This window comes from Armigeres subalbatus, chromosome 2 (assembly GCF_024139115.2).
Source record: "Armigeres subalbatus isolate Guangzhou_Male chromosome 2, GZ_Asu_2, whole genome shotgun sequence".
Taxonomy (NCBI): domain Eukaryota; kingdom Metazoa; phylum Arthropoda; class Insecta; order Diptera; family Culicidae; genus Armigeres; species Armigeres subalbatus.
The window spans coordinates 185,312,162-185,328,532 of NC_085140.1; the positions used below are offsets into that span (position 1 = coordinate 185,312,162).

Genomic DNA, 16,371 nt, shown 5'->3' on the forward strand with positions numbered 1-16,371 from the left:
ACGCACATACAGACATCATCTCAATTCGTTAAACCAAGTTGATTAGTTTATAACCATGTAAGTCCCATTTTTCCTTTAAAAAGTTCATCTTTGGGGCTAATATATAGATTTTACGTACACGTAGTGTTCGAGAAGGCAAAACCAGCTCTTCCCTAGCTATTACGAGAATTCCTTGAGGATCTATTCCGTTAAGGTAATGAAATTATTCCACAAAAGATACTCAGAGCAATTATTGTATTGATTTGAGTTATATGTAACTACTAATCACTATTAAAGAGGAAGGTAACATGGGTTTTCCACTTATCCCATCCCACTAGGGTAAGTGGAAAAACAACTCCTAATTTTAAAATCTATTTCCATAAATTTCAAGCGACCAAAATGGTATGAATTACCGCACAGTTGGTGCAAAATTGACTGTTTTTGATAGCCCATTTTGATTGAACGCATTTAAATCATTTAAACTGGTTTTACACTAATTCAAACATGCACTATCAATTTTTCCTTTTCCACTTCCCCAAAGACACCATACTTAAAAATCGTTTATTAAAAAAGTAACATTTTGTGCGCCACCTGTGGCAAAAATTTGGAACTACGACTTTTCGTCATTCGATCCGTCATATTTTTGTAAAATTTGTTCCCAAACATACCGATGCAAAAAAATAACACCCTATAGTGGTAAAGAAAAAAGTTCACGATTTTCGCCAAACGCACCACTGTGCGACGTGCATCCACGCAGTCTGTCGTCTTCCACCTGATCGATCCACCTAGATCACGGCGCACTTCGCCTTTTTGTGCCCGTCGGATCATTGTCAAGAACCTTTTACGTTGCAGATATGACTTTCTACGTAGCCATATAAAGTCTCGCATCTTACAGACACGGACAAAGCTTAGTACATATCGTTGCACAGTGGTTCGCTCCAGAACAAAGGTTGGCCAAAACCTCAAAATGTCCCTAAAAATAGGTTTTATGTTTGTATTGTGGTTTTTTGATGGTCTTTATCACATACAGACTTAAAAATGGGTGTTGGAGCTCTACTTTGGCAATATATAGCCGTGTTTTTGGCATCCCTGGGTAGTAATACTTTCATTTTACTGCTAAATTCGCCTTTTGAAAACAGATCGTTTCGCAACAAAGACTATCTCACTTGCTATAAAACTAGTTAGTACTATTCCATTTAATTCCACCACTTGATTGTTACTTTACAGAACCGTATTTCGACTTTAACAGTAAGGCCGTCTTCAGTGTCTCTCACTTGACTCAAGTGGTGGAATTAAATGGGATAGTACTAAGCAATACTAACTCGTTTTATGACAAGTGAAGATATTCCACAAAAAAGCTATTAATAATTTTCTTATCAAAAGACTTATTTGCTGAATACTGTGCTAAGACAAGACAAAACAAATAATTTTATGCTGTGCTAAGACAAAACAAATAATTTTATTCGGAACATCCTCAATTATGGAATATTTTTGACAAAATGTTGTATTTGAATTGAATCAATTAATTTGAATGACAAATGAACAACTTTTATTGCATTGCATCATTTCAAGATATCTGTATCTATAATTATGAGCACTAGCAGAATAACTATTTTCACAAATATGAAACAGTTCAGCTTTTCAGTTTAAATCTCAGTTCCAACATTCTCTATTGCTCAGTGCAAACATTCTCTATTGCTGCCAAGAAAAGTGTGTTTCAGCTCAAACATTTAAACTTGAAATTCTTGATATGTAGGTAGAATCACTTTAATGGAAAAGTATTGAACAATGCCAATTTACTAAAAAATACTAAGAGTTGTCATTTCATTTTCTGCTTTAGAAAAGTTTTCAGTATGATTACGTAATTCGGATTATTAGACATAAACAAAATCCAGACAATAAAATTCATTTGAAAGAAATCTAAAATTCGCAGATTCGCGGATGTCAGGAGAAAGTTTTGGAAGTAAGAAAATTTGTCTGTTGTATCTTCTAGCCGTTTGGGAAGAAAACTACTAAATAATTTCAGCTACAGCAATAAAAATATTCAAATAATAGCATACAAATGATTCCGTCATTGAATTATCGCTTTCATTACACATGTTTTAAATGTTATATCAAACGTTTCAACTTCAATCAAATAATTAAAAAAATAGGCATTTTTAAGGTTCTTGTGAACAAAAAATGCGCATTTGTAAGGTTTTAGTTAGAAATAGACCAAAAATACTATGTACATTTCGAACTAAACCGTTAAAAAAACAGCTTATCGCAACTTTTCGCAAAACAAAATAGTGATTAATAGAAAGCTATTGCTTTAAGCTTTGTAATGAGCATAGAATCATTGCGGGCACTCATCGGCGCCTATACTTTTGGAGAACTTCAATCCAAAAAATGTGAGTATTTTAACTAATTTTGTATTTAAAGTTAACTTAAGTTGAGTTCTGTCACCTATATTTGACATAGACATATTATTTAAGACCCTGACAATGCAGTCTTGAAATAATATTGGGGTTAGCGATGTAATTGAAGCCGTGCGATGCTGATCTAAACGCGTTGTCAAACAGCGTTTTCATTCGAAAATCAGCATTCATGTTGAATTTAAAATGATGTAACAAAGTCAAAACTCAACAAAACTACTTCAAATTTTGAATTTGAATCACGTAAGTATTCTATAAAATGAGAAAAATATAATTCTGACGGAAAAACGAATTTCGATTTTTGAGGTTTTGGCTGCTCTCGAACCATTGTGCGTTGTACGGCCATGAAGTATGAACGTAAAAGTATGCAGACTATTGAATTATCGGAGTGTTTGAGCGGAAAATACTGGCGGCATGGTGGGAAATGATGAATGACGCAGACGCATGAATCACGATTGGACAAAGTGTACAAAAACTGCAGACATCGGCAGGTGGATAAAATACGGCTGATTACAGTGGGCTTGACATGTAGTGCGTATGACGGAAGAAAGAACAGCAACAGTGATGTTTAGCAGAGAACCATCGGCTTCGGTATGAAACCCGCACTTGCTGGCTCTGTGAGGAAGATGCGAGTGAAAGGATATTTCGATTTCATTTTCATTTTCATTTCGATTTCGTTGATATCATTTAAATTGGTTTCAATTTAATGGATTTTTTTTTTGACTATTATACTTTTTTTCAACAAGCGTGAGCTCGTATTATGAACGTAGAAGCGAGTCGCGGAAGGTTGCAAAGTTCAAAATTTGAAATTAGCATAAACGAACAAATTAGAGTTAGTCATAGTCATAAATAACATCGAATTAAGGAACACATCGAGTAAAGGAGAGATCGTTGTAGTAAGGAATGAATAGTAAAGAATTCAAAGATTGTGCTCGCTCTATCCAATATGTAAGAAACACGTGCATAAAGTAGTTTGCATTGAAGAAGAAAGAAGAACCAATGGGGAAAGAACGAGGAAAAGAAAAAAAGAAAGAAAAAAGAAAGACAAACGACTTATTTGAACGACTGATTTTCTTAGCTAAATGACTCATTCGGTCAAATAACTTTTTTGATTAAATGACCCGTTGGGTGCAAGAATTTTTTCGGCTAAACGTTTCATTGGGCTGAGCGATATATTCGACCAAATATCATGTCAATTAATATATTATATTAGCATATAAACTTCTTCGGCATAAGCATCTTTTCAGGTACATTTAAAAGTCATAGGTCGGAGTAATGTACGTTGCAATAGTACCATCAAAAATATAATCAATAATAATTCAAAAATAAATTAAATTATTGTTTATTCGAGACCACACCAGGAATGGAAAAAAATAATTATTCAAAAAATCGAGGATGATCAAAACTCACCCGCGATCTTACTTTTCAATTATCAAGTGATAAAAACTCGCCAGCTATTAAGAATCGTTTAAAAGTCGTATCTTGATTTGAAGCATTTACCGATACATTTTGAACTATTTTTCCTTTCTACCATGAAACCATAACGCCAAATAGAAGATATAACGGAACTGTTAACAATTAGCTGATATTAGTAAAGAACAATGTTTGAATGAAAATTCTGTGTTTATTATCGTTTGAACACTGGACCACACATAAAGTTTGTGTATTTTAATATAGATTTAATTTGTACATTGCAAGGAAAATGGTTATGTGTGTGCTTATATAGGTACATCATTTGTTAAATGTTTGGACTTTTACCAAAACAAATGGTGGATTTTTGGAAGAGTTTAATTTTCGGCCGAACGTTTCGGTTACGGTTCCTTTTGATTTTATGGCACATTATTTCATTGGCTAAATGATTTTTGACAAAATGACTTTCAGCTAATTGACCATTCCATCTCAATGTCATAAGTCATGAAATAAAATAAGATTAAATATGAAATAAACATGGTATAAAAGTATTATATGTATTATTTAGATAATCAGAAGCATTACCTTTATGCAGTTCCAGGTGCGGATAACTTTTTGCTAATAAAGCTGTGGTCTCCCGAAGTCAATGAATACAGATGTTTTACTTCTTCAGGAAAAGAATTTCCTCTTCAGCATTGTTTTCTCAAATCTGCACTGGATACCATATTATCACTTCACCAATAAAACGATCCTTCGATTGCCAAAAATTTAACTAAACATGAATCATACAGAACGAAGCTGTATTCAGTTAACTTTTTTCGTTTCTAAATCCAAAACACTCAAAAACTCCTTGTGAAGTATCAAACAACACTCGACGAAACTTTTTGTTTTGCTGCCCGTATCAATCAAGTAAAACACACAAAACTTATGTTAGCGCAGAAATAAGTTCATATCGAAAGGCTCTTCAAACGCACAGCAAATCCTCAGCGAAACAGATCGAAATTAATGTTGTTGGTGGGAAGCATGGGCAGCGGAATTACACGATAGGGAAAAATTCCAGCCCCACACCGCCAGAGGAACAGCGCTCGGGGGGAGAATAATGTTGTGGTACTTTTCGCTTTATTGTTTCTTCCGTTGAATCCCCATCAGAGCCCGCCGCGCGCCATGGACTGCTGCTGGTGATGACCGTACAATAATCATCGATTGATGTGTTGTTGCTTATTTTAGTGGCTGCTGCGACGACACGGGAGGGCGATTCCTTCGTGGCTTCTAACAAGTTTGGCAGTCGTGGAGGCTCTTTGGCTTAGTCTTCCTGTAGAAAAATGAAAATAATGCAATTGGTATTTTAGTAATTTTTGTTTTGCAGTAATTACACATGAGGGGATTAGAAGCAGAGGGTGTAAGTGACATTTTGGTCAAAATTGAGTTGACTATAGTAAAAAATACTTTGGTTCTCAAGCTTTGCGGCAATATGTTGATTTAGTTTGCATGATGTTTATAAAAAATGTGAAAATTCACTGAAAATTTGTAACTTTTTGAACTTCCGTACAATTTGTATGAAGCAAAAAAATATTGAAAAACTTTGCACCCATTTTTCTCAAAACCAACTTTTTGTCACTTACACCCCTTTGCGTTTGACCCCCTTACATGTGAATAATAACATCATGTGAAATGTATGTTAATGAATTGTAAATTTATCTTTAAATTTCGTAGAATGAGGTATGTGAGTGCGAAGAACAATATTGTTTATATTTATCAGTGTGTTATTGTAAATTGCTTTGAATATTTCCCTGCATAACATTGGAATGCTCTAGAAATTGTTACTCCTACTACAATGAGGCTTTCCAACAAAGCCGTAGGATTGACAATCCAGAGATGATGAGTTTGATTCCCGATCTGGTTGGATATGGATGCCCTTTTGTCTTTGATCCATAACTTTGGCCCTAGTAGATCTTATGCCGACATTTGTATACCAACGGAAAGCTAGACTAATAACCTTACTTCTAGCCAAAAAAATAGTTTGATTTCATCGGTTTGAAACAAAACATATTGACGATTTTGCAAATCTGACATTTTTGGACTTTTCAATTTTGTGGTTCGGTTGTGGACACCCTTGAAAACTCAGCTAAAAATAAAGAAGCCTGAATAGAAACCACCCAAATTTAAAGAAAAGGAATAACTTAATCATTCTAACAGCCAGGAAGCACTAAAAAATTCAGATCAATCCACCGAGCAGTGATGATGCCTTTATCGGTGCATTAGGGAGGATATTAAAAAAAAATCACCTAAGAAAAGTCTAAAACAGCACTTTAAGTAAATGGATTTCAATTTTTCATTGATTTACGTTTTGTTGATATAGCTCACAGTCAAAAAATCCTGATTAATCACCCTAGCGGTAAAAGTGCTTTTCTCGTTCATTACAAAAATTAATATTTTGGCCATAAATCCCATAGTCCGATCTGACCAATTTTCAATAGGAAACAATGGAACAGGATTCCCCGTCGAATGAAACTTGATTCAAGAAAATTAGTCAACGATTTGATCCAAAAAGTGTGGATATAATAACTAGACATACCCAAAAAAAACAAAAAATATGAATTAATCTCATAATTTCAATCAATTATGTGTAAATAATTATAAAAACTGCATAAAAATGTCATTTGAAATAAGTTAGGGGACAACTAAAACGATATTGAACGATTTGTCAATTAAATAAGGGTGCCCATGACCAAACCAATAAAGGTGTCCACAACCGAATTTCACAGCCTTTTTGGAAAATGAAGAAAAAAAATTCGCGCTAAAATTTTAATGGCAATCGTCATTGAGCCTCAAAATAGATTCAATTTACTGTATAAATATGCATTTTAACTCACTTTTTGAATTAAATCTCGCTTAACTTTTCAAAAGGTCCTAAGTAACATTTTTATTCATGAAATAATTTGAATAGCGCAATCAACAGAACAACATGAAAGCTTTTGTTTGCTGTACTCAAATTAATTCATGAAAAAAATGTCACTTAGGTCCTTTTGAAAAGTTAAGCGAGAAATCACTTCAATTTATGACACTTCGAAAAGGCCAAAAACACTTCCGTGTTGTTTTTTTTTTGTAAAAAAAATGATGAGTTCCTAGTTGAAAGTAAAGATCCCCATCCGGTTTGATATTGAGCACAAAAGATCATGTTACAATCAGAGTGTAAGATAATCGAAAATTTTTGGTGAAGTCCATTCTTCTTCACTTGTCAGTTCACTTCCGACAAATTCATAGTCGGCTCTGGACAGTCAATATTCAGTTGAATATTAGTCATTGAATATTTATGCACATTTTACAAAGTGATAAATTATCTGAAATCTGAACACGTTTCAAATGAGTAAAGTGATTTATCACACAGGACTGAATCCGATTTTCATCCGCGAGGCACTTTCAACGGGAAACATCAACATAAACAATGCTAATTATGTTTTTTCTGCACATAGTAAACACACTCAGTGACAGTCGAATGAATGAGTTCGTGGAGTAGTCGTCTGACTATGTCATTCTATGTTTTGAATATTCATGCGATGTTTGTCAAAATTCGGACCGAAGTTGCTTCATGAAGATGAATATTTCAAGCTCTGGTTACAATAGCAAACTAATAACGGTTGTCAGAATAACAGCATCAGTTATCTGTCAAAAGATACGTAGGGGTGCCCATAACCGAACGGTGCCCACAACCGAACCACCTCCCCTATAGTGTAGGGCAGCGTTTCTCAACAATTTTATTGAAAGGTACACCTTTGAACTTATGGATTAATTGAGGTACCCCCTATTTTTTACTGTAAATGAAAATAAGCGTAACATATATGAAAAATGGACCTGAGAACTAACGGGATGTATGACTCTCCATAAAGTTGGCTGAAATTTTCATTACTCCGTAAGTTTATGGATCATGGGCTTCCATGATTATTGAAGCTTTCCCCGAGCCATTTGAAAGAAGGCTTCCGAGCGTTTTAAAAGGAGGCTTCCAAAATTCTCGAAAGAAGGCTTCCGAATCTTTTGAAAGGAGTCCTCCGAGCTTCTTGAAAGAGGCATCCGAGCCTCTTGAAAGCAGTCTTCCGAGCTGCTTGGAAGGATGTTTCGAAAAGCGTAGAAGTATACTTCCAATGCTCTTGCAAAGAAATCTATGACAAAAGGTCGAAAGACAAAAGGTCGAAAGGACAAAGGTCGAATGACAAAACGTCGAAAAGACAAAAGGTCGAAAGGACGAAAGGTCGAAAAGACAAAACGTCGAAAGGGACAGAAGGTCGAAAGGACAAAAGGTCGAAAGGCACAGAAGCTCGAACGGGACAAAAGGTCGAAAAGGACAAAAGGTCGAAAGGGACAAAAGGTTGAAAAGGACAAAAGGTCGAAAGGGACAAAAGGTCTATCAAGAACAAGTTAATAACAAGCTGTATTCCAAATGAATTTATGAAATGCATTAAACGTTAAGCAAAAATAACGCACTCATCTAATCAATCAAAGTTGAAGAATGAGCAATTTTCTAAGAAGGAGTAATTACTATAAGACAATATTATGATGCACGGTTTAAAAAAAATGTCTTCCTTTTACTTCCACTAATTCGTTTTTTGGTTATTTGGTTACCAAAAAACGAATTAGTGGAAGTAAAAGGAAGACAATTTTTTTTAAACCGTGTAACATTTTCCCCTAAGACGCTCGCAAATAATTATTAACTCTGGTTATGAATATCTAGATAGTTCTGGAATATGTAGATTAAAAAGATTGTTAATAAAAAATGAATAAAGCTTGTATTTCGGGAGAAAGAGTTGTCCTATACTACGCAGGCGCACGCATTGAAAATACACCGGCGTATAATACACGCCGGTGTATCTGATCGAAGTGTCATTTAGAAAACTCAAACATCCATCAAAAAAAGAAAACTCAAACAACATCCATCTATTAGTAGTTCTTATTGAATAAATTTTATTTAATTGGTAAAAATTGTAAAAACAAAATAGCTGAGTTTTTGCTAACTGTGTAGGTCAGCTCTGGCTCTGGTGCGAGATTGATGCTCTCCGTTTCAGTTTTTTGTCAATTTCAAACTTATGTTCCTTTCGACCTTTTGTTCCGTTCAACGTTTTGTCCTTTCGTCCTTTTGTCCTGTTCGACGTTTTGTCCTTTCGACCTTTTGTCCCGTTCGATGTTTTGTCCTTTCGACGTTTTGTCATTTCGACCTTTTGACCCTTTCGACCTTTTGTCCTTTTCGACCTTTCATCCCTTCGACTTTTTGTACTTCGACCTCTTGTCATTCGACCTTTTGTCCCTAACCCCTTGCAAAGAAGCAACTGAGCTTTTCGAAAATAAAATGCTCAAAGGTGCAGCCCAATCGGGTTGTACGCAAAGGTGCCGTAGAACTACGCAGTCTCACGTAATGGATGTTATACGTAGTAGCAGAAAAAACCCTGTAGGTATTGCTTAGGGATTGGCAGTAAGTGTTACGGTATGTCTACTGTTTATACCGCGAAACTTCAAATCGATTTCTATATGTTTGTATTGGAATTACACATTCTCTATGAAAAAGACTGAAACTGAAAGTACGGTACGATGGGCAGGACATGTTGCAAGAATGCTGGACAGCAACCCTGCAAAGATGATATTCGCTTCTGGCAGGTACAAGGAGGCGTGGAGCGCAGCGAGCTAAGTGGGCGGACCGAGTACAAATAGATTTGGCGAGCGTGGAGCGTAACCGAAGATGGAGAGATGTGACCTCGAACCGTGTTTTGTGTAAAATTGTTGATTCAGTGCTTTATATTTAAATGTTCAAAAATTCAGCTTTAAATTTCTACACGATTGATTTTAGAAATACCTTTTTCTTTTTCGAAAATTTAATCGTAAAGGTCTCCTGTATGCAAGTATTTCAGAACCTCCTTCAAGAGTTGTTCAACAAAGGCAAATGTCCGATTTTCTGGGATAATTTCTTGACAAGCTCTCGGGGGGATTTATAAAATAATTCCAGGAAAAGTTTTTTAAACCATTCCAATAATATTTCGGGAGGATTTCATTTGATAAATTTCTGAAGATTAGAGGAATACCGGCGGAATTTTCTGGAGGAACTCCCGGGAATTTACCAGGGAATTATTGTGGAACCACAGACAAACGGACGTAACACTAGAGAAATTACCATCGACCATGACTTCAACGATCATTTTGAATTTGATTTATTGTGCCTTTCACAACTAGAGGCGCTAGCGTCGTAATCCTTCGAGTTTGACATTTCACTCCAGCGCCTTCTTGAGACAATGTCATACGAAACATTGTTTCGTGTAACACGCTCGTAAGGTGGTGGTAGAGAAGTTGAGCGATGGATTTTTCAGCAAAATGTTCAAGCTGTTACGTCTGTTTGTCTGTGGTGGAACTTTCCTAATAAGCAATCTGGAGCAATTTCAAAAAGATTTTCCCGTGGAATTTGTAGAGACATTCCCAGCGAAAGAAATTCTTGGAGTAATTCCCCGGGAAATTCGATTCCATAGAAACAACTGGAAGAGCTTTCGCCTTGGACGAATTTTCGGATAAATTCCTAGAGAAAGGCGGATCATTTATAGAAGTCGTGTGTTAAATGGGCTTCAGATGAAACTGCGGTCAAAAAAGATTTAGGCTAGATGTACCAGTCGTGCCTATAGCACCAGTTGTCGCAAAATTGTTACAGCATATATGATTAGCATAAGCATTGAGCATTTCGCACAAATTCGTAAGTGGTACAAGCCTGGACTATTGTATGAAAGTAGCATCACTTTCGTCCGTTACCACAGATATTGATTTGGGACTAATCACTATCTCTTAGATGGAAGCAATGCACTCTCCAATAGTAGAGATCTATCCTGGCCACGGCCTTGCGAATGCTGAGGAAGGGGAAGGATGGTTAGTTGGACACCTACTTAAGAATGATGCAGAGAACTCTACGACCTCTCATAAGTGCCACGGGAGATTTTGGATTTGTTAGTGTGGAATGTTATAACAGTAGGAATGGGTTTGGTAGAACGTGGAACACAGAAAGAACTAAAATAGAGATACAAAGTAGGAAAGGGACGAGCCTGGAATTGAACCCACGACCTCATGCTTATAAGGCAGAAGCTGTAGCCATTAGATCACCGAGCTCGTCAAAGTTGTTACAGCATATATGATGTAACAAAAAGGTTCCGTTCGATTCGACTCATTTTTCCATCACTTTTTCAAATTACAGGTTGTCATTACTATGGGCCTTGCATCCAATATTGCGTACAAGAAAAAGTTGGATGTAAAATTAGGGTTTATTTAACACAAAAATGTGGGTTCAAATATTTCCATGGCATGTAATTTTCAGAATTTTTAGCTGTGTATGGCGACGATTGATATGTATGAAATGTGCCACAACGTTTTCTTGGTTATTAACCCAAATTGTGTCTTAAAATCCTGAGCGGCTGAAGTCAAAAAACATTTGCAAGCCGTTACACAAAAAAACTTTGTCAAAAACTCTGTGTTTAAATGTTTCAAAATAGAAGGTTTTATGGCTCTTTCCGATGCAATTTCGGTGTAACACTGTAACAATGCTTTTTCTTCATATACAAAAAATATGTTCTTTTTTAATCAGCCTAAAATATTGACTACCTAAAGTATAAGACTGACACTAATATTTTGCAAAAAAAAAATTGTTGGACGATATAATGATTATTGATAAGGACTTCAAAATTACACTATGTCGGATGAAATTACCATTACATTAAAAGATTTGCTTAGGGGGCGCGTATTAACCATCCGCACCAAATGTATCATGTACAAAACGCCCATAAAGACCGGTGGTCCTCTACGCATATGAGACTCATGGTCGAGGAGGACTAGACACTTGGAGTTTTTGAGTAACTTGTGCTCAGGACCAGTTTTGAGAAATGTTTTTTGTTTCTGTGTATTCTGTGTATTCTCCCAAAATGGGTAAATTTTCCAGCAGAGTAAAAGGGATTGCGGGGAAAGTATCCATTAATGAATAAACGATTTTATTATAACCCGGAAATTAAATCGTTTGGCACAAAACAAATAACAACCAAGGCAAACGCAACCGTAACGTATCCAATATGTGCCAGATTTATATTAAATGCCAGATTAATCCATCTAATGCCCCCAGGGCTCCTAACAAAAGCGGACACTTTTTAAAACGCCACTTGCAGAAGTCCGTCCATCATCTTATGTAGTACGAAAGGAAGAGAGGAATTCAAAAGTTACATGGAATATCAGATCTTATGTTGTAAGTTTTCTGCTAAATTTTAGATTAAACGAAAAAAATGTTGTTATCCCTTCAAACCTTCTAAAGGTTTGAATGAACAATTATAAAATAGGTCGAACGCATTCTGATTATGTAAGACGATTAATATTACCCATGTTTCGAATAACGATCATGATTTGTTTGATATATCATGTATTTGTGGTGTGATATAAATTTCGGTATCCGGCCGCTGTCCTCCTGATGAGCTCAGTGACATTTTATATATGAGGGAAACTTTTACACATGTTTTGTTAAATGGTGGTTGTATTACGACGGTGAATTTTGTAGTTCGATTTTCGAATTGGCTATCAGTCATGAATAATAGCGTTGACAATTTTATTCCATCACCGACGTTTCGATTCATGACTGATAGCTAATCCGAAAATCGAATGTTTTGTTAAACTTATTATGATTAAATTAGATTTAATTGTTTCTTTTTGCTAAGATATTAGAAAGCCACAGAAATATGCAGACAAAAAATTAAAAAGACATTGAAGAATTTAGGAATTTATAGAAGGATTTTTTAGAGAGTCAAATAACTCTGCTTACACATTTTATTTTCTACAGCTCGAAGCAAGTGGAAATTATTACCATTCTAAATGATTTATTTGCTCATGTAATAAGAAATTGGTCCTATATGAACATTACGTAACAATTTCCGATGTTAGGGGACACTTTTCTAAACCGTGGAATTTTCCACCAAAATTCCATTCCGTTGAATTTCTGGAAAATTTAGGTGCACATTCCAGAAAATTTCCCGAGGAAATTCTGAACAATTATCCATGAAAATTTTGAACAACTTCTTGTGGAAACTCTACAGAATTTCATTTGGAAATTTCAATGAATTCCTTTTTTAAATTTCAATGAATTCCTTTTGGAAATTTCAATGAATTTCCTGTAGAAATTCAAATATTTTCAAGTTGAAATAATTTTGTTTACGAAGAAAGGCCGTTTGCCCGAAGGCCACAAAGCTGAAACTCGTCTGGCCGAAAATCATTTGGGTGAAATGGACATAAAAAAGTCGTCTGGTTGAACAGGTCATTAAGCCGAAAATGCCATTAGGTCAATATGGTCGTTTGGCAGAAACGGCCATTTATTCGAAAACGTTATTTGGCTGAAATGGTTATACGGCTGAAAATGTCTTTTGGTAGAACTGCTCATATTGCCGAAAAAAACATTTGGCCGAATAAGTAAATATGGCCGAAAATGCCGCTTGGCTGAAATGTTGAAATTTTGGCTATATGACCTATTCGGAGCTGAAGAAAATTCTGAACAATTTGTTTTGAAATCCGAAAAAAATCTTGTTGAAATCCACATTTTCGACAATTTTCCACAAAAACTAATTTCCTGTGAAATTCTTGTAGATTTTTTTGAAATTCTGTAGAATTTCTTGTAAAAGCTTCAAAGAATTTCCCGTGAATACACCTTAGAGTTTCCCGCAGACATTTCGAAGATTTTCCTGTGGAAATTACGAACAATATCCGCTGATAATTTTAAAATTTCAGAGGAAATTATGAACCATTTCCCATAAAAAATTAAAACAATTTCCTAATAATTTTCCACAGAAATATACATTTTTATGTGGAAATTCCACACACCCTGCATTCCCGAACAGCACAAGTCAGACAAAAATGATTGCAGCAACTTAATTGTGACCAAATCTCTTAATCTTAATAATTTACATCAACCACATAAAATGGCTCGATTATCCGGAGGGTTCGATTGTCCGGAGTGATTTTTTTTAATAGTCGGGAGTCCGGATAATCGAGTCCGCTCTGTAGCGCCAATGAGAAGAAGAAGACACCTTTGTGTAAATGAAAGGCAAGAAACTGTATTGAAATGTGCCACGAGGTAGTAGATGAGCGACAGCGTTGAACAACACCATAAAAAAATCTACCCAAAGAGCAATTATTATTTTAACAACTTCATTTGTTTGCTAATAGTTTATTTCCTCTTATGCGATGATACCCGTTCATCGAGGGACGTTCTGATGATTGTGGGCGAGCGAGCGTAAGAATGAAGTCCGCTGGGAAATTGCCAACTGCAGTTAGCAATAAACGCATCATCAGGGTTGTGGTACCAATAACGTTTTAATAGACTATCCATACCTAGGCCGAAGTCATAAACACCGTACGAAGGATAGGCGTAATGGGGATCATCAATTACATTGCTCACTTGGTTTGATTACAGAATGTAGATTATATGCGCGTATCTATTTTTAATTTGCAAAATATATGACAATGTTTCGACGGGTGGGAATAAGCTGCATTGAAGCTCTATAAAATATTGACTTCGATTAATGATCTTTGATCGTTTCAATAAATCTGTAAATCAATATAACTATGTTTTTACTTTGTTTGTTATGATGTCGCACCTAGGTAGTTATATTAAGAAAAATGCAAACAGTTCACTTATCCCACAGAACTGTGTCACTTAGATCGAATTTTTAGATATATATTAGAATTTGGATCAATGTATCAGGTAACGACCGGTAGTCCAGGTCCAAACTGTTCCATTAGTTTCTTAACTATGAAATTACACGTCAAGATCACTATCGTCATACCCATACCGATACTAAGTAAGTACTATGATAAAAAGCATCAACAATCGTTGCTAAAGTTTGTTAGAAGACTGTTACTGCTCCCGGGTTCAAGCTCATGTATCCACATTTATGATAGTAAAAACATTTAAATTAACATTTCATAGGATAGTTGCTTTTCTAATCAACTTCTCATTAATAAGTCTCACGGCTCAAAAAGAATTGTTTTGAAGGCAGCACCATAGTGCGTTACATATACAGCAATTCGGTATGCTTCCAATAGTAGAATTTCCGCATCACGTTGAATTCAGCTGCATAACACTGCCGCATATAAACCATGCACGATGTCGTACAGGAGGCAATCAACGTGAAACGTTGATGAGAGTGGGCAGTGGCGGTGGAAAGCCGCCGAAGATAATAGGGCACTCAACAAAGGCCGCAAAGCCGAATGACGGGTGTACCTTCAACTGTAACAACTTCACATTTAACTCTTATCCACGTTTCCGAGGCCCTCTATCCGAGCGCGGCGAGATGGCCGGCGCAGCCAATCAACTGGCAACTAACAACGGAAGCCAGGGTACAAAACAGAACACCAACAAAAACACGATCCCGCCGCGAGGAACACTCTACCTTTTCTATCTCTCTCCGCGTGCGCTCAACAGGCAAACAGCCGTCAGCAATTCGCAAATTTCTTCATCAACATCTTCGTGCAGCAGCAGCCACAGTGCACATAAGCAGATCTTTTTCTTCGCTTTGAACTTTTCAACTTCCCGTTCGTTTCCCGGTCAAACTTTTAAGTTTTGCACGGTTGTTATCTTTCACTCATTGCACTGTGCACACGGCTCAGTTTAATTCTTCGTTGATCCAAATTGAGTTGTTAAAGGTATTTCTTTTTTTTTAAACGACGCCTTATTCTTATTTCTTCTTCAAGCCCAATTTTCGTCCGCCGTGCGAGCTCCGTTCAAGATCGCGGCGTAGATGCAACAACAGAAGCACCACCAAAACGCACTGAACGCCACAATGCAGAACCCGAGCAGAGCAAACTTGCGAACGTACGCACACATCAAGTTGCACATAGTAACTGACGGATGGCCGGACGGACGACCTGCAAGCAACGGGAAAAAAGAATGCAGTCCCAACCCAACAAGCGAACTCGCGAAACCGAACTCCACGCTGAATGGCTCACTCGCCTCGACTGGTTAGGCCGCCGGTGTGCTGTGTCCTAACCCGTTCGAGTTCCATTCCATCCAACTCCAACTGGTGCTGCTGCTGCTGCTGTGGCGGCGGTGGCAGGTCTTCAAGTTCTGATGATGGTCGCAACTCATGCAAGCGGACGGGGGCCGGTTTGCGCCTTCAACGTTGGTGGCTTTCGGTTCTCCGCTCTTTTGCGCTCCTTCTGTTGAGGGTATGTGGTATGGGGTTTTCGAATGTCTTAATTTAGTATGGTTTGAAATAAGTATCTACAAAATGTTGTATCCATACACACTTGAATCATTGCCCAGATTTCGGTGATTTTTTTGAAATTCACCAAAATCTAAACATCAGAATTTTCCGAAATTATTTCACTGATTTTTTGCAATTTTTTCCTTTGCTCAAATGAAAACAACCGAAAATCTGTAAAACTATTTACCGAACAGGTCTGATGTTGAGATTTTGGTGAAATTTCACAGATATCTGCTGAGCAGACAATAAAATCACTTCGAATTTAAGACGAAGCTTCTCTGCTTGATGAATTTTATTGTAGGTAAATGCACAAACAAAGT

At 36.5% G+C, this 16,371-nt stretch overlaps 1 protein-coding gene across 2 annotated transcripts in view; it reads right to left on the reverse strand.

Annotated features, from left to right (window-relative positions):
• LOC134211366 (uncharacterized) overlaps nt 1–15,898 on the reverse strand; it is a 181,346-nt gene extending 165,448 nt beyond the window's left edge. The window contains exons 1-2 of one of the 2 annotated variants that reach the window (XM_062688160.1): nt 15,239–15,898; nt 4,389–5,115 (exon numbers count right to left, since the gene is read on the reverse strand). The gene's annotated coding sequence lies outside the window, so the exon portion shown is untranslated. The remainder of the gene's footprint in view (nt 1–4,388; nt 5,116–15,238) is intronic. The other variant, XM_062688157.1, reaches the window with a different exon arrangement.
• Nucleotides 15,899–16,371: the final 473 nt, after the last annotated feature.